Source organism: Dermacentor albipictus, chromosome 3 (assembly GCF_038994185.2).
Source record: "Dermacentor albipictus isolate Rhodes 1998 colony chromosome 3, USDA_Dalb.pri_finalv2, whole genome shotgun sequence".
Taxonomy (NCBI): domain Eukaryota; kingdom Metazoa; phylum Arthropoda; class Arachnida; order Ixodida; family Ixodidae; genus Dermacentor; species Dermacentor albipictus.
The window spans coordinates 171,084,436-171,110,117 of record NC_091823.1 but is presented as its reverse complement, the minus strand read 5'-3'; the positions used below and the strand labels follow the sequence as shown (position 1 = coordinate 171,110,117).

The 25,682-nt window shown below is 51.2% G+C and overlaps 32 non-coding genes and 1 pseudogene across 32 annotated transcripts; all 33 read left to right on the top strand.

Moving 5' to 3' along the window:
* Nucleotides 1–203: 203 nt before the first annotated feature.
* On the top strand, nt 204–322 carry LOC139058670 (5S ribosomal RNA). The gene has a single exon (XR_011513657.1). It is a non-coding gene; the product is annotated as a 5S ribosomal RNA (ribosomal RNA).
* Nucleotides 323–829: 507 nt separating this feature from the next.
* LOC139058669 (5S ribosomal RNA) lies at nt 830–948 on the top strand. The gene has a single exon (XR_011513656.1). It is a non-coding gene; the product is annotated as a 5S ribosomal RNA (ribosomal RNA).
* Nucleotides 949–1,455: 507 nt separating this feature from the next.
* Nucleotides 1,456–1,574, top strand: LOC139058667 (5S ribosomal RNA). Its single transcript, XR_011513654.1, has one exon. It is a non-coding gene; the product is annotated as a 5S ribosomal RNA (ribosomal RNA).
* Nucleotides 1,575–2,080: 506 nt separating this feature from the next.
* LOC139058666 (5S ribosomal RNA) lies at nt 2,081–2,199 on the top strand. Its single transcript, XR_011513653.1, has one exon. It is a non-coding gene; the product is annotated as a 5S ribosomal RNA (ribosomal RNA).
* A 506-nt stretch (nt 2,200–2,705) lies between these two features.
* LOC139058665 (5S ribosomal RNA) lies at nt 2,706–2,824 on the top strand. Its single transcript, XR_011513652.1, has one exon. It is a non-coding gene; the product is annotated as a 5S ribosomal RNA (ribosomal RNA).
* Nucleotides 2,825–3,330: 506 nt separating this feature from the next.
* LOC139058664 (5S ribosomal RNA) lies at nt 3,331–3,449 on the top strand. Its single transcript, XR_011513651.1, has one exon. It is a non-coding gene; the product is annotated as a 5S ribosomal RNA (ribosomal RNA).
* Nucleotides 3,450–3,956: 507 nt separating this feature from the next.
* On the top strand, nt 3,957–4,075 carry LOC139058663 (5S ribosomal RNA). Its single transcript, XR_011513650.1, has one exon. It is a non-coding gene; the product is annotated as a 5S ribosomal RNA (ribosomal RNA).
* Nucleotides 4,076–4,581: 506 nt separating this feature from the next.
* LOC139058662 (5S ribosomal RNA) lies at nt 4,582–4,700 on the top strand. The gene has a single exon (XR_011513649.1). It is a non-coding gene; the product is annotated as a 5S ribosomal RNA (ribosomal RNA).
* Nucleotides 4,701–5,207: 507 nt separating this feature from the next.
* On the top strand, nt 5,208–5,326 carry LOC139058661 (5S ribosomal RNA). Its single transcript, XR_011513648.1, has one exon. It is a non-coding gene; the product is annotated as a 5S ribosomal RNA (ribosomal RNA).
* Nucleotides 5,327–5,833: 507 nt separating this feature from the next.
* LOC139058660 (5S ribosomal RNA) lies at nt 5,834–5,952 on the top strand. Its single transcript, XR_011513647.1, has one exon. It is a non-coding gene; the product is annotated as a 5S ribosomal RNA (ribosomal RNA).
* A 506-nt stretch (nt 5,953–6,458) lies between these two features.
* On the top strand, nt 6,459–6,577 carry LOC139058659 (5S ribosomal RNA). The gene has a single exon (XR_011513646.1). It is a non-coding gene; the product is annotated as a 5S ribosomal RNA (ribosomal RNA).
* A 507-nt stretch (nt 6,578–7,084) lies between these two features.
* On the top strand, nt 7,085–7,203 carry LOC139058658 (5S ribosomal RNA). Its single transcript, XR_011513645.1, has one exon. It is a non-coding gene; the product is annotated as a 5S ribosomal RNA (ribosomal RNA).
* Nucleotides 7,204–7,709: 506 nt separating this feature from the next.
* On the top strand, nt 7,710–7,828 carry LOC139058656 (5S ribosomal RNA). The gene has a single exon (XR_011513643.1). It is a non-coding gene; the product is annotated as a 5S ribosomal RNA (ribosomal RNA).
* A 508-nt stretch (nt 7,829–8,336) lies between these two features.
* Nucleotides 8,337–8,455, top strand: LOC139058655 (5S ribosomal RNA). Its single transcript, XR_011513642.1, has one exon. It is a non-coding gene; the product is annotated as a 5S ribosomal RNA (ribosomal RNA).
* A 506-nt stretch (nt 8,456–8,961) lies between these two features.
* LOC139058654 (5S ribosomal RNA) lies at nt 8,962–9,080 on the top strand. The gene has a single exon (XR_011513641.1). It is a non-coding gene; the product is annotated as a 5S ribosomal RNA (ribosomal RNA).
* Nucleotides 9,081–9,586: 506 nt separating this feature from the next.
* On the top strand, nt 9,587–9,705 carry LOC139058653 (5S ribosomal RNA). The gene has a single exon (XR_011513640.1). It is a non-coding gene; the product is annotated as a 5S ribosomal RNA (ribosomal RNA).
* Nucleotides 9,706–10,211: 506 nt separating this feature from the next.
* On the top strand, nt 10,212–10,330 carry LOC139058652 (5S ribosomal RNA). The gene has a single exon (XR_011513639.1). It is a non-coding gene; the product is annotated as a 5S ribosomal RNA (ribosomal RNA).
* A 506-nt stretch (nt 10,331–10,836) lies between these two features.
* On the top strand, nt 10,837–10,955 carry LOC139058651 (5S ribosomal RNA). Its single transcript, XR_011513638.1, has one exon. It is a non-coding gene; the product is annotated as a 5S ribosomal RNA (ribosomal RNA).
* A 507-nt stretch (nt 10,956–11,462) lies between these two features.
* On the top strand, nt 11,463–11,581 carry LOC139058650 (5S ribosomal RNA). Its single transcript, XR_011513637.1, has one exon. It is a non-coding gene; the product is annotated as a 5S ribosomal RNA (ribosomal RNA).
* A 506-nt stretch (nt 11,582–12,087) lies between these two features.
* On the top strand, nt 12,088–12,206 carry LOC139058649 (5S ribosomal RNA). The gene has a single exon (XR_011513636.1). It is a non-coding gene; the product is annotated as a 5S ribosomal RNA (ribosomal RNA).
* A 507-nt stretch (nt 12,207–12,713) lies between these two features.
* LOC139058648 (5S ribosomal RNA) lies at nt 12,714–12,832 on the top strand. The gene has a single exon (XR_011513635.1). It is a non-coding gene; the product is annotated as a 5S ribosomal RNA (ribosomal RNA).
* A 507-nt stretch (nt 12,833–13,339) lies between these two features.
* On the top strand, nt 13,340–13,458 carry LOC139058647 (5S ribosomal RNA). The gene has a single exon (XR_011513634.1). It is a non-coding gene; the product is annotated as a 5S ribosomal RNA (ribosomal RNA).
* Nucleotides 13,459–13,964: 506 nt separating this feature from the next.
* LOC139058645 (5S ribosomal RNA) lies at nt 13,965–14,083 on the top strand. The gene has a single exon (XR_011513632.1). It is a non-coding gene; the product is annotated as a 5S ribosomal RNA (ribosomal RNA).
* Nucleotides 14,084–14,589: 506 nt separating this feature from the next.
* LOC139058644 (5S ribosomal RNA) lies at nt 14,590–14,708 on the top strand. Its single transcript, XR_011513631.1, has one exon. It is a non-coding gene; the product is annotated as a 5S ribosomal RNA (ribosomal RNA).
* Nucleotides 14,709–15,214: 506 nt separating this feature from the next.
* On the top strand, nt 15,215–15,333 carry LOC139058643 (5S ribosomal RNA). The gene has a single exon (XR_011513630.1). It is a non-coding gene; the product is annotated as a 5S ribosomal RNA (ribosomal RNA).
* A 508-nt stretch (nt 15,334–15,841) lies between these two features.
* On the top strand, nt 15,842–15,960 carry LOC139058642 (5S ribosomal RNA). Its single transcript, XR_011513629.1, has one exon. It is a non-coding gene; the product is annotated as a 5S ribosomal RNA (ribosomal RNA).
* A 506-nt stretch (nt 15,961–16,466) lies between these two features.
* Nucleotides 16,467–16,585, top strand: LOC139058641 (5S ribosomal RNA). The gene has a single exon (XR_011513628.1). It is a non-coding gene; the product is annotated as a 5S ribosomal RNA (ribosomal RNA).
* Nucleotides 16,586–17,090: 505 nt separating this feature from the next.
* Nucleotides 17,091–17,209, top strand: LOC135921153 (5S ribosomal RNA). The gene has a single exon (XR_010570476.2). It is a non-coding gene; the product is annotated as a 5S ribosomal RNA (ribosomal RNA).
* A 5,439-nt stretch (nt 17,210–22,648) lies between these two features.
* LOC139058247 (5S ribosomal RNA) lies at nt 22,649–22,767 on the top strand (annotated as a pseudogene).
* Nucleotides 22,768–23,274: 507 nt separating this feature from the next.
* On the top strand, nt 23,275–23,393 carry LOC139058640 (5S ribosomal RNA). The gene has a single exon (XR_011513627.1). It is a non-coding gene; the product is annotated as a 5S ribosomal RNA (ribosomal RNA).
* A 504-nt stretch (nt 23,394–23,897) lies between these two features.
* LOC139058639 (5S ribosomal RNA) lies at nt 23,898–24,016 on the top strand. Its single transcript, XR_011513626.1, has one exon. It is a non-coding gene; the product is annotated as a 5S ribosomal RNA (ribosomal RNA).
* A 505-nt stretch (nt 24,017–24,521) lies between these two features.
* LOC139058638 (5S ribosomal RNA) lies at nt 24,522–24,640 on the top strand. The gene has a single exon (XR_011513625.1). It is a non-coding gene; the product is annotated as a 5S ribosomal RNA (ribosomal RNA).
* A 507-nt stretch (nt 24,641–25,147) lies between these two features.
* LOC139058637 (5S ribosomal RNA) lies at nt 25,148–25,266 on the top strand. The gene has a single exon (XR_011513624.1). It is a non-coding gene; the product is annotated as a 5S ribosomal RNA (ribosomal RNA).
* Nucleotides 25,267–25,682: the final 416 nt, after the last annotated feature.

Here is a 25,682-nt window from a genome sequence, read left to right as displayed (position 1 = left end):
ATAATGCGCTCCCCCTCTTTCTTGTTTTTGTGAGCGAGCATGACTTACTTGCACGCACGCATGCAGCGAACATCCACAAACGGAGTAATCGACGTGTGCGTGTATTGTTCGCGGAAAGACTGCCGCGTACGTGATGGAGCAATACATTCACTGGGCGAATGCACATAGCACGATACAGGTGCAGTAGGAAACACAGCATCCATGCCATCGGCCATACCATGCTGAATACGCCGGTTCTCGTCCGATCCCCGAAGCTAAGCAGCATTGGGCTCGGTCAGTACTTGGGAGGGAGACCACCTGGGAACACCGAGTGCTGATGGCACCCTTCTTTTTGCTTTTTTTTTATTATTCCGTGTTTCTGTGACGTTTTTTTTTTGTGTGTGTGTGTGTGGGCAGCTGCTTTTACTGTTACTTACGTTCAACTGGAGCCTGCTGGTAGAGCCGACGCCGAAGTGTGAAACCAATATGCAGGCCACTACGCGATATTCTGCGCGGAATGACGGACGTAATGCTGCATGCAAAATTTAGTCGCACGAGCTTCTAACCGCTTCGCTATCACGCCCGCCCGCATACAGCTCAATGACAACTCGTCGATAAAGTGGCACATTGTGGGCTGCAACGCACGCATAATGCGCTCCCCGTCTTTCTTGTTTTTGTGAGCGAGCATGACTTACTTGCACGCACGCATGCAGCGAACAACCACAAACGGAGTAATCGACGTGTGCGTGTATTGTTCGCGGAAAGACTGCCGCGTACGTGATGGAGCAATACATTCACTGGGCGAATGCACATAGCACGATACAGGTGCAGTAGGAAACACAGCATCCATGCCATCGGCCATACCATGCTGAATACGCCGGTTCTCGTCCGATCCCCGAAGCTAAGCAGCATTGGGCTCGGTCAGTACTTGGGAGGGAGACCACCTGGGAACACCGAGTGCTGATGGCACCCTTCTTTTTGCTTTTTTTTATTATTCCGTGTTTCTGTGACGTTTTTTTTTGTGTGTGTGTGTGTGTGGGCAGCTGCTTTTACTGTTACTTACGTTCAACTGGAGCCTGCTGGTAGAGCCGACGCCGAAGTGTGAAACCAATATGCAGGCCACTACGCGATATTCTGCGCGGAATGACGGACGTAATGCTGCATGCAAAATTTAGTCGCACGAGCTTCTAACCGCTTCGCTATCACGCCCGCCCGCATACAGCTCAATGACAACTCGTCGATAAAGTGGCACATTGTGGGCTGCAACGCACGCATAATGCGCTCCCCCTCTTTCTTGTTTTTGTGAGCGAGCATGACTTACTTGCACGCACGCATGCAGCGAACAACCACAAACGGAGTAATCGACGTGTGCGTGTATTGTTCGCGGAAAGACTGCCGCGTACGTGATGGAGCAATACATTCACTGGGCGAATGCACATAGCACGATACAGGTGCAGTCGGAAACACAGCATCCCTGCCATCGGCCATACCATGCTGAATACGCCGGTTCTCGTCCGATCCCCGAAGCTAAGCAGCATTGGGCTCGGTCAGTACTTGGGAGGGAGACCACCTGGGAACACCGAGTGCTGATGGCACCCTTCTTTTTGCTTTTTTTTATTATTCCGTGTTTCTGTGACGTTTTTTTTGTGTGTGTGTGTGTGTGGGCAGCTGCTTTTACTGTTACTTACGTTCAACTGGAGCCTGCTGGTAGAGCCGACGCCGAAGTGTGAAACCAATATGCAGGCCACTACGCGATATTCTGCGCGGAATGACGGACGTAATGCTGCATGCAAAATTTAGTCGCACGAGCTTCTAACCGCTTCGCTATCACGCCCGCCCGCATACAGCTCAATGACAACTCGTCGATAAAGTGGCACATTGTGGGCTGCAACGCACGCATAATGCGCTCCCCCTCTTTCTTGTTTTTGTGAGCGAGCATGACTTACTTGCACGCACGCATGCAGCGAACAACCACAAACGGAGTAATCGACGTGTGCGTGTATTGTTCGCGGAAAGACTGCCGCGTACGTGATGGAGCAATACATTCACTGGGCGAATGCACATAGCACGATACAGGTGCAGTCGGAAACACAGCATCCCTGCCATCGGCCATACCATGCTGAATACGCCGGTTCTCGTCCGATCCCCGAAGCTAAGCAGCATTGGGCTCGGTCAGTACTTGGGAGGGAGACCACCTGGGAACACCGAGTGCTGATGGCACCCTTCTTTTTGCTTTTTTTATTATTCCGTGTTTCTGTGACGTTTTTTTTTGTGTGTGTGTGTGTGTGGGCAGCTGCTTTTACTGTTACTTACGTTCAACTGGAGCCTGCTGGTAGAGCCGACGCCGAAGTGTGAAACCAATATGCAGGCCACTACGCGATATTCTGCGCGGAATGACGGACGTAATGCTGCATGCAAAATTTAGTCGCACGAGCTTCTAACCGCTTCGCTATCACGCCCGCCCGCATACAGCTCAATGACAACTCGTCGATAAAGTGGCACATTGTGGGCTGCAACGCACGCATAATGCGCTCCCCCTCTTTCTTGTTTTTGTGAGCGAGCATGACTTACTTGCACGCACGCATGCAGCGAACATCCACAAACGGAGTAATCGACGTGTGCGTGTATTGTTCGCGGAAAGACTGCCGCGTACGTGATGGAGCAATACATTCACTGGGCGAATGCACATAGCACGATACAGGTGCAGTAGGAAACACAGCATCCATGCCATCGGCCATACCATGCTGAATACGCCGGTTCTCGTCCGATCCCCGAAGCTAAGCAGCATTGGGCTCGGTCAGTACTTGGGAGGGAGACCACCTGGGAACACCGAGTGCTGATGGCACCCTTCTTTTTGCTTTTTTTTATTATTCCGTGTTTCTGTGACGTTTTTTTTTTGTGTGTGTGTGTGTGGGCAGCTGCTTTTACTGTTACTTACGTTCAACTGGAGCCTGCTGGTAGAGCCGACGCCGAAGTGTGAAACCAATATGCAGGCCACTACGCGATATTCTGCGCGGAATGACGGACGTAATGCTGCATGCAAAATTTAGTCGCACGAGCTTCTAACCGCTTCGCTATCACGCCCGCCCGCATACAGCTCAATGACAACTCGTCGATAAAGTGGCACATTGTGGGCTGCAACGCACGCATAATGCGCTCCCCCTCTTTCTTGTTTTTGTGAGCGAGCATGACTTACTTGCACGCACGCATGCAGCGAACAACCACAAACGGAGTAATCGACGTGTGCGTGTATTGTTCGCGGAAAGACTGCCGCGTACGTGATGGAGCAATACATTCACTGGGCGAATGCACATAGCACGATACAGGTGCAGTAGGAAACACAGCATCCATGCCATCGGCCATACCATGCTGAATACGCCGGTTCTCGTCCGATCCCCGAAGCTAAGCAGCATTGGGCTCGGTCAGTACTTGGGAGGGAGACCACCTGGGAACACCGAGTGCTGATGGCACCCTTCTTTTTGCTTTTTTTTATTATTCCGTGTTTCTGTGACGTTTTTTTTTGTGTGTGTGTGTGTGTGGGCAGCTGCTTTTACTGTTACTTACGTTCAACTGGAGCCTGCTGGTAGAGCCGACGCCGAAGTGTGAAACCAATATGCAGGCCACTACGCGATATTCTGCGCGGAATGACGGACGTAATGCTGCATGCAAAATTTAGTCGCACGAGCTTCTAACCGCTTCGCTATCACGCCCGCCCGCATACAGCTCAATGACAACTCGTCGATAAAGTGGCACATTGTGGGCTGCAACGCACGCATAATGCGCTCCCCCTCTTTCTTGTTTTTGTGAGCGAGCATGACTTACTTGCACGCACGCATGCAGCGAACAACCTCAAACGGAGTAATCGACGTGTGCGTGTATTGTTCGCGGAAAGACTGCCGCGTACGTGATGGAGCAATACATTCACTGGGCGAATGCACATAGCACGATACAGGTGCAGTCGGAAACACAGCATCCCTGCCATCGGCCATACCATGCTGAATACGCCGGTTCTCGTCCGATCCCCGAAGCTAAGCAGCATTGGGCTCGGTCAGTACTTGGGAGGGAGACCACCTGGGAACACCGAGTGCTGATGGCACCCTTCTTTTTGCTTTTTTTTATTATTCCGTGTTTCTGTGACGTTTTTTTTGTGTGTGTGTGTGTGTGGGCAGCTGCTTTTACTGTTACTTACGTTCAACTGGAGCCTGCTGGTAGAGCCGACGCCGAAGTGTGAAACCAATATGCAGGCCACTACGCGATATTCTGCGCGGAATGACGGACGTAATGCTGCATGCAAAATTTAGTCGCACGAGCTTCTAACCGCTTCGCTATCACGCCCGCCCGCATACAGCTCAATGACAACTCGTCGATAAAGTGGCACATTGTGGGCTGCAACGCACGCATAATGCGCTCCCCCTCTTTCTTGTTTTTGTGAGCGAGCATGACTTACTTGCACGCACGCATGCAGCGAACATCCACAAACGGAGTAATCGACGTGTGCGTGTATTGTTCGCGGAAAGACTGCCGCGTACGTGATGGAGCAATACATTCACTGGGCGAATGCACATAGCACGATACAGGTGCAGTAGGAAACACAGCATCCATGCCATCGGCCATACCATGCTGAATACGCCGGTTCTCGTCCGATCCCCGAAGCTAAGCAGCATTGGGCTCGGTCAGTACTTGGGAGGGAGACCACCTGGGAACACCGAGTGCTGATGGCACCCTTCTTTTTGCTTTTTTTTTAGTATTCCGTGTTTCTGTGACGTTTTTTTTTTGTGTGTGTGTGTGTGGGCAGCTGCTTTTACTGTTACTTACGTTCAACTGGAGCCTGCTGGTAGAGCCGACGCCGAAGTGTGAAACCAATATGCAGGCCACTACGCGATATTCTGCGCGGAATGACGGACGTAATGCTGCATGCAAAATTTAGTCGCACGAGCTTCTAACCGCTTCGCTATCACGCCCGCCCGCATACAGCTCAATGACAACTCGTCGATAAAGTGGCACATTGTGGGCTGCAACGCACGCATAATGCGCTCCCCCTCTTTCTTGTTTTTGTGAGCGAGCATGACTTACTTGCACGCACGCATGCAGCGAACAACCACAAACGGAGTAATCGACGTGTGCGTGTATTGTTCGCGGAAAGACTGCCGCGTACGTGATGGAGCAATACATTCACTGGGCGAATGCACATAGCACGATACAGGTGCAGTAGGAAACACAGCATCCATGCCATCGGCCATACCATGCTGAATACGCCGGTTCTCGTCCGATCCCCGAAGCTAAGCAGCATTGGGCTCGGTCAGTACTTGGGAGGGAGACCACCTGGGAACACCGAGTGCTGATGGCACCCTTCTTTTTGCTTTTTTTTTATTATTCCGTGTTTCTGTGACGTTTTTTTTTTGTGTGTGTGTGTGTGGGCAGCTGCTTTTACTGTTACTTACGTTCAACTGGAGCCTGCTGGTAGAGCCGACGCCGAAGTGTGAAACCAATATGCAGGCCACTACGCGATATTCTGCGCGGAATGACGGACGTAATGCTGCATGCAAAATTTAGTCGCACGAGCTTCTAACCGCTTCGCTATCACGCCCGCCCGCATACAGCTCAATGACAACTCGTCGATAAAGTGGCACATTGTGGGCTGCAACGCACGCATAATGCGCTCCCCCTCTTTCTTGTTTTTGTGAGCGAGCATGACTTACTTGCACGCACGCATGCAGCGAACAACCACAAACGGAGTAATCGACGTGTGCGTGTATTGTTCGCGGAAAGACTGCCGCGTACGTGATGGAGCAATACATTCACTGGGCGAATGCACATAGCACGATACAGGTGCAGTCGGAAACACAGCATCCCTGCCATCGGCCATACCATGCTGAATACGCCGGTTCTCGTCCGATCCCCGAAGCTAAGCAGCATTGGGCTCGGTCAGTACTTGGGAGGGAGACCACCTGGGAACACCGAGTGCTGATGGCACCCTTCTTTTTGCTTTTTTTTATTATTCCGTGTTTCTGTGACGTTTTTTTTGTGTGTGTGTGTGTGTGGGCAGCTGCTTTTACTGTTACTTACGTTCAACTGGAGCCTGCTGGTAGAGCCGACGCCGAAGTGTGAAACCAATATGCAGGCCACTACGCGATATTCTGCGCGGAATGACGGACGTAATGCTGCATGCAAAATTTAGTCGCACGAGCTTCTAACCGCTTCGCTATCACGCCCGCCCGCATACAGCTCAATGACAACTCGTCGATAAAGTGGCACATTGTGGGCTGCAACGCACGCATAATGCGCTCCCCCTCTTTCTTGTTTTTGTGAGCGAGCATGACTTACTTGCACGCACGCATGCAGCGAACAACCACAAACGGAGTAATCGACGTGTGCGTGTATTGTTCGCGGAAAGACTGCCGCGTACGTGATGGAGCAATACATTCACTGGGCGAATGCACATAGCACGATACAGGTGCAGTCGGAAACACAGCATCCCTGCCATCGGCCATACCATGCTGAATACGCCGGTTCTCGTCCGATCCCCGAAGCTAAGCAGCATTGGGCTCGGTCAGTACTTGGGAGGGAGACCACCTGGGAACACCGAGTGCTGATGGCACCCTTCTTTTTGCTTTTTTTTATTATTCCGTGTTTCTGTGACGTTTTTTTTTGTGTGTGTGTGTGTGTGGGCAGCTGCTTTTACTGTTACTTACGTTCAACTGGAGCCTGCTGGTAGAGCCGACGCCGAAGTGTGAAACCAATATGCAGGCCACTACGCGATATTCTGCGCGGAATGACGGACGTAATGCTGCATGCAAAATTTAGTCGCACGAGCTTCTAACCGCTTCGCTATCACGCCCGCCCGCATACAGCTCAATGACAACTCGTCGATAAAGTGGCACATTGTGGGCTGCAACGCACGCATAATGCGCTCCCCCTCTTTCTTGTTTTTGTGAGCGAGCATGACTTACTTGCACGCACGCATGCAGCGAACAACCACAAACGGAGTAATCGACGTGTGCGTGTATTGTTCGCGGAAAGACTGCCGCGTACGTGATGGAGCAATACATTCACTGGGCGAATGCACATAGCACGATACAGGTGCAGTAGGAAACACAGCATCCATGCCATCGGCCATACCATGCTGAATACGCCGGTTCTCGTCCGATCCCCGAAGCTAAGCAGCATTGGGCTCGGTCAGTACTTGGGAGGGAGACCACCTGGGAACACCGAGTGCTGATGGCACCCTTCTTTTTGCTTTTTTTTATTATTCCGTGTTTCTGTGACGTTTTTTTTGTGTGTGTGTGTGTGTGGGCAGCTGCTTTTACTGTTACTTACGTTCAACTGGAGCCTGCTGGTAGAGCCGACGCCGAAGGGTGAAACCAATATGCAGGCCACTACGCGATATTCTGCGCGGAATGACGGACGTAATGCTGCATGCAAAATTTAGTCGCACGAGCTTCTAACCGCTTCGCTATCACGCCCGCCCGCATACAGCTCAATGACAACTCGTCGATAAAGTGGCACATTGTGGGCTGCAACGCACGCATAATGCGCTCCCCCTCTTTCTTGTTTTTGTGAGCGAGCATGACTTACTTGCACGCACGCATGCAGCGAACAACCACAAACGGAGTAATCGACGTGTGCGTGTATTGTTCGCGGAAAGACTGCCGCGTACGTGATGGAGCAATACATTCACTGGGCGAATGCACATAGCACGATACAGGTGCAGTCGGAAACACAGCATCCCTGCCATCGGCCATACCATGCTGAATACGCCGGTTCTCGTCCGATCCCCGAAGCTAAGCAGCATTGGGCTCGGTCAGTACTTGGGAGGGAGACCACCTGGGAACACCGAGTGCTGATGGCACCCTTCTTTTTGCTTTTTTTTATTATTCCGTGTTTCTGTGACGTTTTTTTTTTGTGTGTGTGTGTGTGTGGGCAGCTGCTTTTACTGTTACTTACGTTCAACTGGAGCCTGCTGGTAGAGCCGACGCCGAAGTGTGAAACCAATATGCAGGCCACTACGCGATATTCTGCGCGGAATGACGGACGTAATGCTGCATGCAAAATTTAGTCGCACGAGCTTCTAACCGCTTCGCTATCACGCCCGCCCGCATACAGCTCAATGACAACTCGTCGATAAAGTGGCACATTGTGGGCTGCAACGCACGCATAATGCGCTCCCCCTCTTTCTTGTTTTTGTGAGCGAGCATGACTTACTTGCACGCACGCATGCAGCGAACAACCACAAACGGAGTAATCGACGTGTGCGTGTATTGTTCGCGGAAAGACTGCCGCGTACGTGATGGAGCAATACATTCACTGGGCGAATGCACATAGCACGATACAGGTGCAGTCGGAAACACAGCATCCCTGCCATCGGCCATACCATGCTGAATACGCCGGTTCTCGTCCGATCCCCGAAGCTAAGCAGCATTGGGCTCGGTCAGTACTTGGGAGGGAGACCACCTGGGAACACCGAGTGCTGATGGCACCCTTCTTTTTGCTTTTTTTTATTATTCCGTGTTTCTGTGACGTTTTTTTTGTGTGTGTGTGTGTGTGGGCAGCTGCTTTTACTGTTACTTACGTTCAACTGGAGCCTGCTGGTAGAGCCGACGCCGAAGTGTGAAACCAATATGCAGGCCACTACGCGATATTCTGCGCGGAATGACGGACGTAATGCTGCATGCAAAATTTAGTCGCACGAGCTTCTAACCGCTTCGCTATCACGCCCGCCCGCATACAGCTCAATGACAACTCGTCGATAAAGTGGCACATTGTGGGCTGCAACGCACGCATAATGCGCTCCCCCTCTTTCTTGTTTTTGTGAGCGAGCATGACTTACTTGCACGCACGCATGCAGCGAACAACCACAAACGGAGTAATCGACGTGTGCGTGTATTGTTCGCGGAAAGACTGCCGCGTACGTGATGGAGCAATACATTCACTGGGCGAATGCACATAGCACGATACAGGTGCAGTCGGAAACACAGCATCCCTGCCATCGGCCATACCATGCTGAATACGCCGGTTCTCGTCCGATCCCCGAAGCTAAGCAGCATTGGGCTCGGTCAGTACTTGGGAGGGAGACCACCTGGGAACACCGAGTGCTGATGGCACCCTTCTTTTTGCTTTTTTTTATTATTCCGTGTTTCTGTGACGTTTTTTTTGTGTGTGTGTGTGTGTGGGCAGCTGCTTTTACTGTTACTTACGTTCAACTGGAGCCTGCTGGTAGAGCCGACGCCGAAGTGTGAAACCAATATGCAGGCCACTACGCGATATTCTGCGCGGAATGACGGACGTAATGCTGCATGCAAAATTTAGTCGCACGAGCTTCTAACCGCTTCGCTATCACGCCCGCCCGCATACAGCTCAATGACAACTCGTCGATAAAGTGGCACATTGTGGGCTGCAACGCACGCATAATGCGCTCCCCCTCTTTCTTGTTTTTGTGAGCGAGCATGACTTACTTGCACGCACGCATGCAGCGAACAACCACAAACGGAGTAATCGACGTGTGCGTGTATTGTTCGCGGAAAGACTGCCGCGTACGTGATGGAGCAATACATTCACTGGGCGAATGCACATAGCACGATACAGGTGCAGTCGGAAACACAGCATCCCTGCCATCGGCCATACCATGCTGAATACGCCGGTTCTCGTCCGATCCCCGAAGCTAAGCAGCATTGGGCTCGGTCAGTACTTGGGAGGGAGACCACCTGGGAACACCGAGTGCTGATGGCACCCTTCTTTTTGCTTTTTTTATTATTCCGTGTTTCTGTGACGTTTTTTTTTGTGTGTGTGTGTGTGTGGGCAGCTGCTTTTACTGTTACTTACGTTCAACTGGAGCCTGCTGGTAGAGCCGACGCCGAAGTGTGAAACCAATATGCAGGCCACTACGCGATATTCTGCGCGGAATGACGGACGTAATGCTGCATGCAAAATTTAGTCGCACGAGCTTCTAACCGCTTCGCTATCACGCCCGCCCGCATACAGCTCAATGACAACTCGTCGATAAAGTGGCACATTGTGGGCTGCAACGCACGCATAATGCGCTCCCCCTCTTTCTTGTTTTTGTGAGCGAGCATGACTTACTTGCACGCACGCATGCAGCGAACATCCACAAACGGAGTAATCGACGTGTGCGTGTATTGTTCGCGGAAAGACTGCCGCGTACGTGATGGAGCAATACATTCACTGGGCGAATGCACATAGCACGATACAGGTGCAGTAGGAAACACAGCATCCATGCCATCGGCCATACCATGCTGAATACGCCGGTTCTCGTCCGATCCCCGAAGCTAAGCAGCATTGGGCTCGGTCAGTACTTGGGAGGGAGACCACCTGGGAACACCGAGTGCTGATGGCACCCTTCTTTTTGCTTTTTTTTATTATTCCGTGTTTCTGTGACGTTTTTTTTTTGTGTGTGTGTGTGTGGGCAGCTGCTTTTACTGTTACTTACGTTCAACTGGAGCCTGCTGGTAGAGCCGACGCCGAAGTGTGAAACCAATATGCAGGCCACTACGCGATATTCTGCGCGGAATGACGGACGTAATGCTGCATGCAAAATTTAGTCGCACGAGCTTCTAACCGCTTCGCTATCACGCCCGCCCGCATACAGCTCAATGACAACTCGTCGATAAAGTGGCACATTGTGGGCTGCAACGCACGCATAATGCGCTCCCCCTCTTTCTTGTTTTTGTGAGCGAGCATGACTTACTTGCACGCACGCATGCAGCGAACAACCACAAACGGAGTAATCGACGTGTGCGTGTATTGTTCGCGGAAAGACTGCCGCGTACGTGATGGAGCAATACATTCACTGGGCGAATGCACATAGCACGATACAGGTGCAGTAGGAAACACAGCATCCATGCCATCGGCCATACCATGCTGAATACGCCGGTTCTCGTCCGATCCCCGAAGCTAAGCAGCATTGGGCTCGGTCAGTACTTGGGAGGGAGACCACCTGGGAACACCGAGTGCTGATGGCACCCTTCTTTTTGCTTTTTTTTATTATTCCGTGTTTCTGTGACGTTTTTTTTTTTGTGTGTGTGTGTGTGGGCAGCTGCTTTTACTGTTACTTACGTTCAACTGGAGCCTGCTGGTAGAGCCGACGCCGAAGTGTGAAACCAATATGCAGGCCACTACGCGATATTCTGCGCGGAATGACGGACGTAATGCTGCATGCAAAATTTAGTCGCACGAGCTTCTAACCGCTTCGCTATCACGCCCGCCCGCATACAGCTCAATGACAACTCGTCGATAAAGTGGCACATTGTGGGCTGCAACGCACGCATAATGCGCTCCCCCTCTTTCTTGTTTTTGTGAGCGAGCATGACTTACTTGCACGCACGCATGCAGCGAACAACCACAAACGGAGTAATCGACGTGTGCGTGTATTGTTCGCGGAAAGACTGCCGCGTACGTGATGGAGCAATACATTCACTGGGCGAATGCACATAGCACGATACAGGTGCAGTCGGAAACACAGCATCCCTGCCATCGGCCATACCATGCTGAATACGCCGGTTCTCGTCCGATCCCCGAAGCTAAGCAGCATTGGGCTCGGTCAGTACTTGGGAGGGAGACCACCTGGGAACACCGAGTGCTGATGGCACCCTTCTTTTTGCTTTTTTTTATTATTCCGTGTTTCTGTGACGTTTTTTTTGTGTGTGTGTGTGTGTGGGCAGCTGCTTTTACTGTTACTTACGTTCAACTGGAGCCTGCTGGTAGAGCCGACGCCGAAGTGTGAAACCAATATGCAGGCCACTACGCGATATTCTGCGCGGAATGACGGACGTAATGCTGCATGCAAAATTTAGTCGCACGAGCTTCTAACCGCTTCGCTATCACGCCCGCCCGCATACAGCTCAATGACAACTCGTCGATAAAGTGGCACATTGTGGGCTGCAACGCACGCATAATGCGCTCCCCCTCTTTCTTGTTTTTGTGAGCGAGCATGACTTACTTGCACGCACGCATGCAGCGAACATCCACAAACGGAGTAATCGACGTGTGCGTGTATTGTTCGCGGAAAGACTGCCGCGTACGTGATGGAGCAATACATTCACTGGGCGAATGCACATAGCACGATACAGGTGCAGTAGGAAACACAGCATCCATGCCATCGGCCATACCATGCTGAATACGCCGGTTCTCGTCCGATCCCCGAAGCTAAGCAGCATTGGGCTCGGTCAGTACTTGGGAGGGAGACCACCTGGGAACACCGAGTGCTGATGGCACCCTTCTTTTTGCTTTTTTTTTAGTATTCCGTGTTTCTGTGACGTTTTTTTTTTGTGTGTGTGTGTGTGGGCAGCTGCTTTTACTGTTACTTACGTTCAACTGGAGCCTGCTGGTAGAGCCGACGCCGAAGTGTGAAACCAATATGCAGGCCACTACGCGATATTCTGCGCGGAATGACGGACGTAATGCTGCATGCAAAATTTAGTCGCACGAGCTTCTAACCGCTTCGCTATCACGCCCGCCCGCATACAGCTCAATGACAACTCGTCGATAAAGTGGCACATTGTGGGCTGCAACGCACGCATAATGCGCTCCCCCTCTTTCTTGTTTTTGTGAGCGAGCATGACTTACTTGCACGCACGCATGCAGCGAACAACCACAAACGGAGTAATCGACGTGTGCGTGTATTGTTCGCGGAAAGACTGCCGCGTACGTGATGGAGCAATACATTCACTGGGCGAATGCACATAGCACGATACAGGTGCAGTAGGAAACACAGCATCCATGCCATCGGCCATACCATGCTGAATACGCCGGTTCTCGTCCGATCCCCGAAGCTAAGCAGCATTGGGCTCGGTCAGTACTTGGGAGGGAGACCACCTGGGAACACCGAGTGCTGATGGCACCCTTCTTTTTGCTTTTTTTTTATTATTCCGTGTTTCTGTGACGTTTTTTTTTTGTGTGTGTGTGTGTGGGCAGCTGCTTTTACTGTTACTTACGTTCAACTGGAGCCTGCTGGTAGAGCCGACGCCGAAGTGTGAAACCAATATGCAGGCCACTACGCGATATTCTGCGCGGAATGACGGACGTAATGCTGCATGCAAAATTTAGTCGCACGAGCTTCTAACCGCTTCGCTATCACGCCCGCCCGCATACAGCTCAATGACAACTCGTCGATAAAGTGGCACATTGTGGGCTGCAACGCACGCATAATGCGCTCCCCCTCTTTCTTGTTTTTGTGAGCGAGCATGACTTACTTGCACGCACGCATGCAGCGAACAACCACAAACGGAGTAATCGACGTGTGCGTGTATTGTTCGCGGAAAGACTGCCGCGTACGTGATGGAGCAATACATTCACTGGGCGAATGCACATAGCACGATACAGGTGCAGTCGGAAACACAGCATCCCTGCCATCGGCCATACCATGCTGAATACGCCGGTTCTCGTCCGATCCCCGAAGCTAAGCAGCATTGGGCTCGGTCAGTACTTGGGAGGGAGACCACCTGGGAACACCGAGTGCTGATGGCACCCTTCTTTTTGCTTTTTTTTATTATTCCGTGTTTCTGTGACGTTTTTTTTGTGTGTGTGTGTGTGTGGGCAGCTGCTTTTACTGTTACTTACGTTCAACTGGAGCCTGCTGGTAGAGCCGACGCCGAAGTGTGAAACCAATATGCAGGCCACTACGCGATATTCTGCGCGGAATGACGGACGTAATGCTGCATGCAAAATTTAGTCGCACGAGCTTCTAACCGCTTCGCTATCACGCCCGCCCGCATACAGCTCAATGACAACTCGTCGATAAAGTGGCACATTGTGGGCTGCAACGCACGCATAATGCGCTCCCCCTCTTTCTTGTTTTTGTGAGCGAGCATGACTTACTTGCACGCACGCATGCAGCGAACAACCACAAACGGAGTAATCGACGTGTGCGTGTATTGTTCGCGGAAAGACTGCCGCGTACGTGATGGAGCAATACATTCACTGGGCGAATGCACATAGCACGATACAGGTGCAGTCGGAAACACAGCATCCCTGCCATCGGCCATACCATGCTGAATACGCCGGTTCTCGTCCGATCCCCGAAGCTAAGCAGCATTGGGCTCGGTCAGTACTTGGGAGGGAGACCACCTGGGAACACCGAGTGCTGATGGCACCCTTCTTTTTGCTTTTTTTTATTATTCCGTGTTTCTGTGACGTTTTTTTTGTGTGTGTGTGTGTGTGGGCAGCTGCTTTTACTGTTACTTACGTTCAACTGGAGCCTGCTGGTAGAGCCGACGCCGAAGTGTGAAACCAATATGCAGGCCACTACGCGATATTCTGCGCGGAATGACGGACGTAATGCTGCATGCAAAATTTAGTCGCACGAGCTTCTAACCGCTTCGCTATCACGCCCGCCCGCATACAGCTCAATGACAACTCGTCGATAAAGTGGCACATTGTGGGCTGCAACGCACGCATAATGCGCTCCCCCTCTTTCTTGTTTTTGTGAGCGAGCATGACTTACTTGCACGCACGCATGCAGCGAACAACCACAAACGGAGTAATCGACGTGTGCGTGTATTGTTCGCGGAAAGACTGCCGCGTACGTGATGGAGCAATACATTCACTGGGCGAATGCACATAGCACGATACAGGTGCAGTAGGAAACACAGCATCCATGCCATCGGCCATACCATGCTGAATACGCCGGTTCTCGTCCGATCCCCGAAGCTAAGCAGCATTGGGCTCGGTCAGTACTTGGGAGGGAGACCACCTGGGAACACCGAGTGCTGATGGCACCCTTCTTTTTGCTTTTTTTTATTATTCCGTGTTTCTGTGACGTTTTTTTTGTGTGTGTGTGTGTGTGGGCAGCTGCTTTTACTGTTACTTACGTTCAACTGGAGCCTGCTGGTAGAGCCGACGCCGAAGGGTGAAACCAATATGCAGGCCACTACGCGATATTCTGCGCGGAATGACGGACGTAATGCTGCATGCAAAATTTAGTCGCACGAGCTTCTAACCGCTTCGCTATCACGCCCGCCCGCATACAGCTCAATGACAACTCGTCGATAAAGTGGCACATTGTGGGCTGCAACGCACGCATAATGCGCTCCCCCTCTTTCTTGTTTTTGTGAGCGAGCATGACTTACTTGCACGCACGCATGCAGCGAACAACCACAAACGGAGTAATCGACGTGTGCGTGTATTGTTCGCGGAAAGACTGCCGCGTACGTGATGGAGCAATACATTCACTGGGCGAATGCACATAGCACGATACAGGTGCAGTCGGAAACACAGCATCCCTGCCATCGGCCATACCATGCTGAATACGCCGGTTCTCGTCCGATCCCCGAAGCTAAGCAGCATTGGGCTCGGTCAGTACTTGGGAGGGAGACCACCTGGGAACACCGAGTGCTGATGGCACCCTTCTTTTTGCTTTTTTTTATTATTCCGTGTTTCTGTGACGTTTTTTTTTTGTGTGTGTGTGTGTGTGGGCAGCTGCTTTTACTGTTACTTACGTTCAACTGGAGCCTGCTGGTAGAGCCGACGCCGAAGTGTGAAACCAATATGCAGGCCACTACGCGATATTCTGCGCGGAATGACGGACGTAATGCTGCATGCAAAATTTAGTCGCACGAGCTTCTAACCGCTTCGCTATCACGCCCGCCCGCATACAGCTCAATGACAACTCGTCGATAAAGTGGCACATTGTGGGCTGCAACGCACGCATAATGCGCTCCCCCTCTTTCTTGTTTTTGTGAGCGAGCATGACTTACTTGCACGCACGCATGCAGCGAACAACCACAAACGGAGTAATCGACGTGTGCGTGTATTGTTCGCGGAAAGACTGCCGCGTACGTGATGGAGCAATACATTCACTGGGCGAATGCACATAGCACGATACAGGTGCAGTCGGAAACACAGCATCCCTGCCATCGGCCATACCATGCTGAATACGCCGGTTCTCGTCCGATCCCCGAAGCTAAGCAGCATTGGGCTCGGTCAGTACTTGGGAGGGAGACCACCTGGGAACACCGAGTGCTGATGGCACCCTTCTTTTTGCTTTTTTTTATTATTCCGTGTTTCTGTGACGTTTTTTTTGTGTGTGTGTGTGTGTGGGCAGCTGCTTTTACTGTTACTTACGTTCAACTGGAGCCTGCTGGTAGAGCCGACGCCGAAGTGTGAAACCAATATGCAGGCCACTACGCGATATTCTGCGCGGAATGACGGACGTAATGCTGCATGCAAAATTTAGTCGCACGAGCTTCTAACCGCTTCGCTATCACGCCCGCCCGCATACAGCTCAATGACAACTCGTCGATAAAGTGGCACATTGTGGGCTGCAACGCACGCATAATGCGCTCCCCCTCTTTCTTGTTTTTGTGAGCGAGCATGACTTACTTGCACGCACGCATGCAGCGAACATCCACAAACGGAGTAATCGACGTGTGCGTGTATTGTTCGCGGAAAGACTGCCGCGTACGTGATGGAGCAATACATTCACTGGGCGAATGCACATAGCACGATACAGGTGCAGTAGGAAACACAGCATCCATGCCATCGGCCATACCATGCTGAATACGCCGGTTCTCGTCCGATCCCCGAAGCTAAGCAGCATTGGGCTCGGTCAGTACTTGGGAGGGAGACCACCTGGGAACACCGAGTGCTGATGGCACCCTTCTTTTTGCTTTTTTTTTATTATTCCGTGTTTCTGTGACGTTTTTTTTTTGTGTGTGTGTGTGGGCAGCTGCTTTTACTGTTACTTACGTTCAACTGGAGCCTGCTGGTAGAGCCGACGCCGAAGTGTGAAACCAATATGCAGGCCACTACGCGATATTCTGCGCGGAATGACGGACGTAATGCTGCATGCAAAATTTAGTCGCACGAGCTTCTAACCGCTTCGCTATCACGCCCGCCCGCATACAGCTCAATGACAACTCGTCGATAAAGTGGCACATTGTGGGCTGCAACGCACGCATAATGCGCTCCCCCTCTTTCTTGTTTTTGTGAGCGAGCATGACTTACTTGCACGCACGCATGCAGCGAACAACCACAAACGGAGTAATCGACGTGTGCGTGTATTGTTCGCGGAAAGACTGCCGCGTACGTGATGGAGCAATACATTCACTGGGCGAATGCACATAGCACGATACAGGTGCAGTAGGAAACACAGCATCCATGCCATCGGCCATACCATGCTGAATACGCCGGTTCTCGTCCGATCCCCGAAGCTAAGCAGCATTGGGCTCGGTCAGTACTTGGGAGGGAGACCACCTGGGAACACCGAGTGCTGATGGCACCCTTCTTTTTGCTTTTTTTTATTATTCCGTGTTTCTGTGACGTTTTTTTTTGTGTGTGTGTGTGTGTGGGCAGCTGCTTTTACTGTTACTTACGTTCAACTGGAGCCTGCTGGTAGAGCCGACGCCGAAGTGTGAAACCAATATGCAGGCCACTACGCGATATTCTGCGCGGAATGACGGACGTAATGCTGCATGCAAAATTTAGTCGCACGAGCTTCTAACCGCTTCGCTATCACGCCCGCCCGCATACAGCTCAATGACAACTCGTCGATAAAGTGGCACATTGTGGGCTGCAACGCACGCATAATGCGCTCCCCCTCTTTCTTGTTTTTGTGAGCGAGCATGACTTACTTGCACGCACGCATGCAGCGAACAACCACAAACGGAGTAATCGACGTGTGCGTGTATTGTTCGCGGAAAGACTGCCGCGTACGTGATGGAGCAATACATTCACTGGGCGAATGCACATAGCACGATACAGGTGCAGTCGGAAACACAGCATCCCTGCCATCGGCCATACCATGCTCATTCTGCTTCCGGCAGCCGAGCTGAGCGGTCGGCAGAATCATGGGCTCCAGTGGAGCAGCGACAGCGGCCACTTCTGGCCGCGGATCCAGGATAAACGACGATAACGATTATGCCTTTATTTTGCCGCAACTGCCTAAAGGAAAAGTTGTTATTAACACCGTCTTTTTGCACGGTGATGTACGTGCCAGACCTTATAAGGTGGAAGATTTCCGAGACGCCCTTCTGCCGACGGGCCTGCTGCCTGATGTGGTATGCATAGGGGCGTACCAGATCAACCACGTCTGGGCAGTGACCCTCAGCGATGCGACTGCCACAAAGAGGCTTCTGGACCTTAAGGAACTTCAAGTTAAGGGACGACGGTGCGTCATCGTTGACCCGCAGGATCAGCAGGTGAAGCTAAGACTTCATTGGCTGCTGTACGGCGTTGCCGACGAGGACGTTCGGACGGCATTCGCGGCTTTCGGCAAGGTTGAGGAGGTGAGCCGGGAGCGGTGGCGCGTCGAGGGCATGGCAACGAAGACCTCAACCACCAGGACCGTCATTCTCAAATTGAAAAACGGCATGAAAGTGGAGGACCTGCCACATCAGATACGCGTCGGCGGCGAGTTGGCCTTGGTCGTCGTACCCGGTCGACCTATGCAGTGCCTGCGCTGCCACGGCACCGGACACGTCCGCCGTGAGTGCAGAGTCCCCCGCTGTACGTTATGCAGACGTTTCGGCCACGTCGACGCTGACTGCGTAAGGTCTTATGCCACCGTAACAGGCCCAGCAGCTAGCGACGTTGCGGCAGAGCACGTCATGGACGTGGCCGAAGCGGAGGACGCTGCTAAAGGAACGCTAGACGCGGTCTCGACAACGACAGCCAGTGGGACGATGAGTTCGGCCGTAGACAGCAAGGTGGCTGAGCCTGCCCTGAAGCCGAGTGGGACGGCACAGGTCGCGACCGCTATGGGCCCGTCTACGCGGAGCAGGAGTGAAGACTCGCTCGACAACGGCACGACGGCGATGCAGCAGGACGGGGCCGTCCTTGACGGCGACCGGCCTTCGACTCCTGGTGCCCCAGTCAAGCGCCCCCATGACCAGACCAAGGACCGCAACGACAGTGGGATCAGCACCAGCGAAGGGCCGCCGACAAAGACACCACTTGGGAGGCGGTCGAGCTTGAAACCGAAGCCGAATGTCCCACCTGAGCGAAAGCCTGCGGACAAAGTGCCGGCCACAAACAACGCCGGGAAACCGGGAGGTCCCGGAGGCGGCTAGCCGAGGGCTAGTCGTGAACGGTAAGCACCATGCTCCGGGCCTACTATTCTCTTTAGCTCACCATGGCTCAGATACCGTCCCTAAATATTGCCACTTTAAACGTGAGAGGGTTGGCGGCTAGTCGTAGGCAAAGTCAGGTCCTACGGTTGGTCACTGACCACGATGTCGACGTACTAGCCGTCCAAGAAACTAAGGTTGACGGGGAGGAGGAGACCGGGAGCATGGTGCGCCGTTTCACGAATAGGTATTTTGCGGTGGTAAGCCATGCATTAGGCACGGCTGGGGGGTGCATTCTTTTTGTGAAGAAACTGCCTGGACTGCAAATTCAAAGTACCTTTTCTTGTCAGTCTGGAAGGATTGTTTATTGCGATATTGTGTTGTGCGATTTACAGTTCCGCGTCATATGCGTATATGCACCCAATTTAGTTGAAGAGCGTGCCCGTTTCTTTTCGAACCTTTCGCAGTATGTTCGATGCGATAAACGCGTTATGCTGTTAGGGGACTTCAATTGTGTAATGAGCGCTAGAGACAGGGCCAACAATGCCGGTGTGCGTGACAGAAGCAGTGAAGTCTTGTCAAAACTAATTAGTGAAAATGAACTCGATGACGTATTTGAGTGTCTGGAAGGGGGGCGTGACGTGACTTTTACACGTTTTCAGGGCAGTAGCCATGCGCGGTTGGACCGAATCTACTTTTCGCTGGATACAATTCCAAGATGCCACGGTTATTCTGTAGTGCCCGTATCGTTCTCAGATCATTGTCTCGTAATATGTAATATCGGTATAGGGAAACGCAAACATGAGTTTAATTGGGAGACGTGGAAAATGAATGCTTTGTTATTAAATGATGAATCTTTTGTAAAGGCAGTACGGGATGCCATTAATGAAATACGCGAAGATGCAGCTGAAACAATAGCTGAAAAATGGGAATGGTTTAAACAAAAAGTTAAAATGAAAGCCTTAGAACGGTCAAGCTGCCTCAAATTTGAGAGGGAATATAAAGAAAAGGGTTTGCGTACACTACTTCAGCAGCTGATAACGCTTGAGTGCAGAGAGCCTGGTCTGTACAAAGACGATGTGCGGAGCGTCAAGGAAAAGCTTGAACAGTTCGACAAAGAACGTTATCAAGGTGCCATCGTGCGAGCACGAGCAGATGCATTAGCGGCGGGGGAGACGCCCACAAAAAGGGCGCTTGGACTCGAGAAGGCGCACGGACGGCGAAACCATGTCGATAAGATTTTAATGAACGGGGTTGTTGTTGAGGACAACGAAAGCATAGGACGCGCCTTCTTTCAGTACTACCAGTCGCTCTTTGCATTTCAGCCAGCGAATGTAGAGAGTTTCAAAGCCGATTTTCTTCAGCGGATGCCGAGGCTGGCAGATGACGCTAAAGAACGATTGGAAGGCAACATTACCGAGCACGAAGTTGAAAAGGCAATCGGCGATTTGAACTCGGGCAAGTCGCCTGGGCCTGATGGACTCTGTGCGGCGCTATATAAGGCTTTCAAAACAGAACTGGCCCCACTGTTAGCAGATGTGTTTAATGAAGCGTATGAGAAGAAATTATTGCCCCCATCTTTTGGAAAAGCGCACACAATACTAAGCCCTAAGAGCGATCAAACAGACAAACTCAGATTCGTGGCATCCTATAGACCTATATCACTAACAAACATTGATTACAAGATCTTTATGAAGATTTTAGCTGCGAGACTTCAAGGCGTCATCAAGGAAATTGTCGGAGACCACCAAACGTGCGGCATCAAGGGGCGGTCCATTTTTTCTAACATCCATCAGATGCGGTGCGTGCTCGAATGCTGTGACGTCGCCGATGGTGGCGTTGCAGTTCTTCAGCTCGATTTGGAGAAAGCTTTCGATTGTGTCGCTCACGTTATTTTGTTTGCCATCTTGGATCATGTTAATGTCGGTTCCATCATCAGTGAGGGCGTGGCCTTGGCGTACCAGAATTGCACAACAAGACTAATTGTCAATAAGTCTCTGGGGGCCCCCATTAACATCATGCGTTCAGTACGCCAAGGTTGTCCCCTCAGTCCGCTTTTATTTGCACTCTATATAGAAGCAATGTGCGTAGTCATAAACGGAAATAACAAAATACGTGGTTTCAGATTAGCAGCGACAGAGGTGAAGTTGCTCGCATACGCAGATGACATTGCAGTGTGTTGCACGGACAAACAAAGTGTAACGGAAACAGTAACGGTAGTGAAACATTTCTGTGATGTCACAGGAAGTAGAATAAATTGGGGCAAATCCCTTGGCCTGTGGCACGGGAAATGGGTGTCTGCACCGGACAACTTCGCGAACCTCAACTGGGTCAAAACGCCGACGAGGTATCTGGGTGCTCCTCTCAATAGCTACAAGAGTAGCGATGAATATTGGAGGAGCCAAGTCGATGAAATGAAAGAAAAGGCGGACAGATGGAAGGGTGCGAAGCTGTCTATTTTTGCAAGGGCGACAGTATGTAACATGTTTTTTGTCACAAAGGTATATTATGTCATGCAAGCGCTGTATTGTTCGAGAGCAAATGTGCAAAGACTGCACAGAGTGTTTGCTGTTTTCGTCTGGGGATCAACATGGGAAAGGTGCAGCCGAACAAATTTGTTTAGAAGAGTGAAGGACGGGGGTGTGGGTTTGGTTCATCTTTTTGTTAGACAACTTGTTAACCGATTCTTGTTTTTTCGCGATGTGCGCCATCCTTTTCTGCGCACCGTATGCCAGCTCAGGTTGAGCGGCGCTTTGCCGGCCCACGTTGTTAGTACGGCAAGCGTTACTGGATCACTCCGTGGCTACATTAAGGAAGTGGTCGACAGCGTAAGATTTCTTTCTGTTAGATTTTCAATGGATTACCTTTGCGAAGTGACAAGGAAAAAATTGTATAAGGATGTGTGCGACATGGTTTTCCCGGTGCCGTTATACAGAGCCATTTACAGTGGAGGGCCCGGACTTGATGTACTTAAACGGGTAAAACGCATGGAGGTACCACCAGGGGTCAAAACCTTTTTTTTTAAGCTTCACACCGGAACGCTCTCCGTGAAGACTTTCATGGAAGAGCGAGGATGTATCGTACCATGGGGAAGCCATTGCTTGATCTGCAAAAAGCAGGAAACCATAGATCACGTTTTCTTAGAATGCTGGGAGGGCTTCTTTTTCTGGGACGTCTTAAAGCGAACCCTGAAAAAGGAGTTACCGTTGGACCCCCATGGGATAAGGTATCTGTCAATCAAGGATGATGATGGGGTTCCATATGATTTTATTATGTTAAACGCTCTCCACTGTATATGGCGGGCTCGTATGGCAGGGTACTACTGTGATCCTGACGCTAGGCCCGCTCGCGCTTATTTCAGAGAATGTATGACACGGTTTATAGAGATACAGAAAATGCAACAATGTGTTCCGGAATGGCTGTGGAGGCTAGAACCTCTGACAGCCATGAAGGAATTTTAAGTTGACAACGCCTGTCCAATAGGGACAGACGGCTTTTGTTGCATGATGTGACTCTTTTCTTTCTTTTCTTTTGTTTGTATTGCAATTGTCATACTGTAATGTGTTCAAACTGCACGTTCTGCGAAAAACCGGTAATAAATAAATAAAAAAAAAAAAAAAAAAAAAAAAAAAAAAAAAAAAAAAAAAAAAAAAAAAATCGGCCATACCATGCTGAATACGCCGGTTCTCGTCCGATCCCCGAAGCTAAGCAGCATTGGGCTCGGTCAGTACTTGGGAGGGAGACCACCTGGGAACACCGAGTGCTGATGGCACCCTTCTTTTTGCTTTTTTTTATTATTCCGTGTTTCTGTGACGTTTTTTTTTGTGTGTGTGTGTGTGTGGGCAGCTGCTTTTACTGTTACTTACGTTCAACTGGAGCCTGCTGGTAGAGCCGACGCCGAAGTGTGAAACCAATATGCAGGCCACTACGCGATATTCTGCGCGGAATGACGGACGTAATGCTGCATGCAAAATTTAGTCGCACGAGCTTCTAACCGCTTCGCTATCACGCCCGCCCGCATACAGCTCAATGACAACTCGTCGATAAAGTGGCACATTGTGGGCTGCAACGCACGCATAATGCGCTCCCCCTCTTTCTTGTTTTTGTGAGCGAGCATGACTTACTTGCACGCACGCATGCAGCGAACATCCACAAACGGAGTAATCGACGTGTGCGTGTATTGTTCGCGGAAAGACTGCCGCGTACGTGATGGAGCAATACATTCACTGGGCGAATGCACATAGCACGATACAGGTGCAGTAGGAAACACAGCATCCATGCCATCGGCCATACCATGCTGAATACGCCGGTTCTCGTCCGATCCCCGAAGCTAAGCAGCATTGGGCTCGGTCAGTACTTGGGAGGGAGACCACCTGGGAACACCGAGTGCTGATGGCACCCTTCTTTTTGCTTTTTTTATTATTCCGTGTTTCTGTGACGTTTTTTTTTGTGTGTGTGTGTGTGGGCAGCTGCTTTTACTGTTACTTACGTTCAACTGGAGCCTGCTGGTAGAGCCGACGCCGAAGTGTGAAACCAATATGCAGGCCACTACGCGATATTCTGCGCGGAATGACGGACGTAATGCTGCATGCAAAATTTAGTCGCACGAGCTTCTAACCGCTTCGCTATCACGCCCGCCCGCATACAGCTCAATGACAACTCGTCGATAAAGTGGCACATTGTGGGCTGCAACGCACGCATAATGCGCTCCCCCTCTTTCTTGTTTTTGTGAGCGAGCATGACTTACTTGCACGCACGCATGCAGCGAACAACCACAAACGGAGTAATCGACGTGTGCGTGTATTGTTCGCGGAAAGACTGCCGCGTACGTGATGGAGCAATACATTCACTGGGCGAATGCACATAGCACGATACAGGTGCAGTAGGAAACACAGCATCCATGCCATCGGCCATACCATGCTGAATACGCCGGTTCTCGTCCGATCCCCGAAGCTAAGCAGCATTGGGCTCGGTCAGTACTTGGGAGGGAGACCACCTGGGAACACCGAGTGCTGATGGCACCCTTCTTTTTGCTTTTTTTTTATTATTCCGTGTTTCTGTGACGTTTTTTTTGTGTGTGTGTGTGTGGGCAGCTGCTTTTACTGTTACTTACGTTCAACTGGAGCCTGCTGGTAGAGCCGACGCCGAAGTGTGAAACCAATATGCAGGCCACTACGCGATATTCTGCGCGGAATGACGGACGTAATGCTGCATGCAAAATTTAGTCGCACGAGCTTCTAACCGCTTCGCTATCACGCCCGCCCGCATACAGCTCAATGACAACTCGTCGATAAAGTGGCACATTGTGGGCTGCAACGCACGCATAATGTGCTCCCCCTCTTTCTTGTTTTTGTGAGCGAGCATGACTTACTTGCACGCACGCATGCAGCGAACAACCACAAACGGAGTAATCGACGTGTGCGTGTATTGTTCGCGGAAAGACTGCCGCGTACGTGATGGAGCAATACATTCACTGGGCGAATGCACATAGCACGATACAGGTGCAGTCGGAAACACAGCATCCCTGCCATCGGCCATACCATGCTGAATACGCCGGTTCTCGTCCGATCCCCGAAGCTAAGCAGCATTGGGCTCGGTCAGTACTTGGGAGGGAGACCACCTGGGAACACCGAGTGCTGATGGCACCCTTCTTTTTGCTTTTTTTTATTATTCCGTGTTTCTGTGACGTTTTTGTGTGTGTGTGTGTGTGTGTGGGCAGCTGCTTTTACTGTTACTTACGTTCAACTGGAGCCTGCTGGTAGAGCCGACGCCGAAGTGTGAAACCAATATGCAGGCCACTACGCGATATTCTGCGCGGAATGACGGACGTAATGCTGCATGCAAAATTTAGTCGCACGAGCTTCTAACCGCTTCGCTATCACGCCCGCCCGCATACAGCTCAATGACAACTCGTCGATAAAGTGGCACATTGTGGGCTGCAACGCACGCATAATGCGCTCCCCCTCTTTCTTGTTTTTGTGAGCGAGCATGACTTACTTGCACGCACGCATGCAGCGAACATCCACAAACGGAGTAATCGACGTGTGCGTGTATTGTTCGCGGAAAGACTGCCGCGTACGTGATGGAGCAATACATTCACTGGGCGAATGCACATAGCACGATACAGGTGCAGTAGGAAACACAGCATCCATGCCATCGGCCATACCATGCTGAATACGCCGGTTCTCGTCCGATCCCCGAAGCTAAGCAGCATTGGGCTCGGTCAGTACTTGGGAGGGAGACCACCTGGGAACACCGAGTGCTGATGGCACCCTTCTTTTTGCTTTTTTTTATTATTCCGTGTTTCTGTGACGTTTTTTTTTTGTGTGTGTGTGTGTGGGCAGCTGCTTTTACTGTTACTTACGTTCAACTGGAGCCTGCTGGTAGAGCCGACGCCGAAGTGTGAAACCAATATGCAGGCCACTACGCGATATTCTGCGCGGAATGACGGACGTAATGCTGCATGCAAAATTTAGTCGCACGAGCTTCTAACCGCTTCGCTATCACGCCCGCCCGCATACAGCTCAATGACAACTCGTCGATAAAGTGGCACATTGTGGGCTGCAACGCACGCATAATGCGCTCCCCCTCTTTCTTGTTTTTGTGAGCGAGCATGACTTACTTGCACGCACGCATGCAGCGAACAACCACAAACGGAGTAATCGACGTGTGCGTGTATTGTTCGCG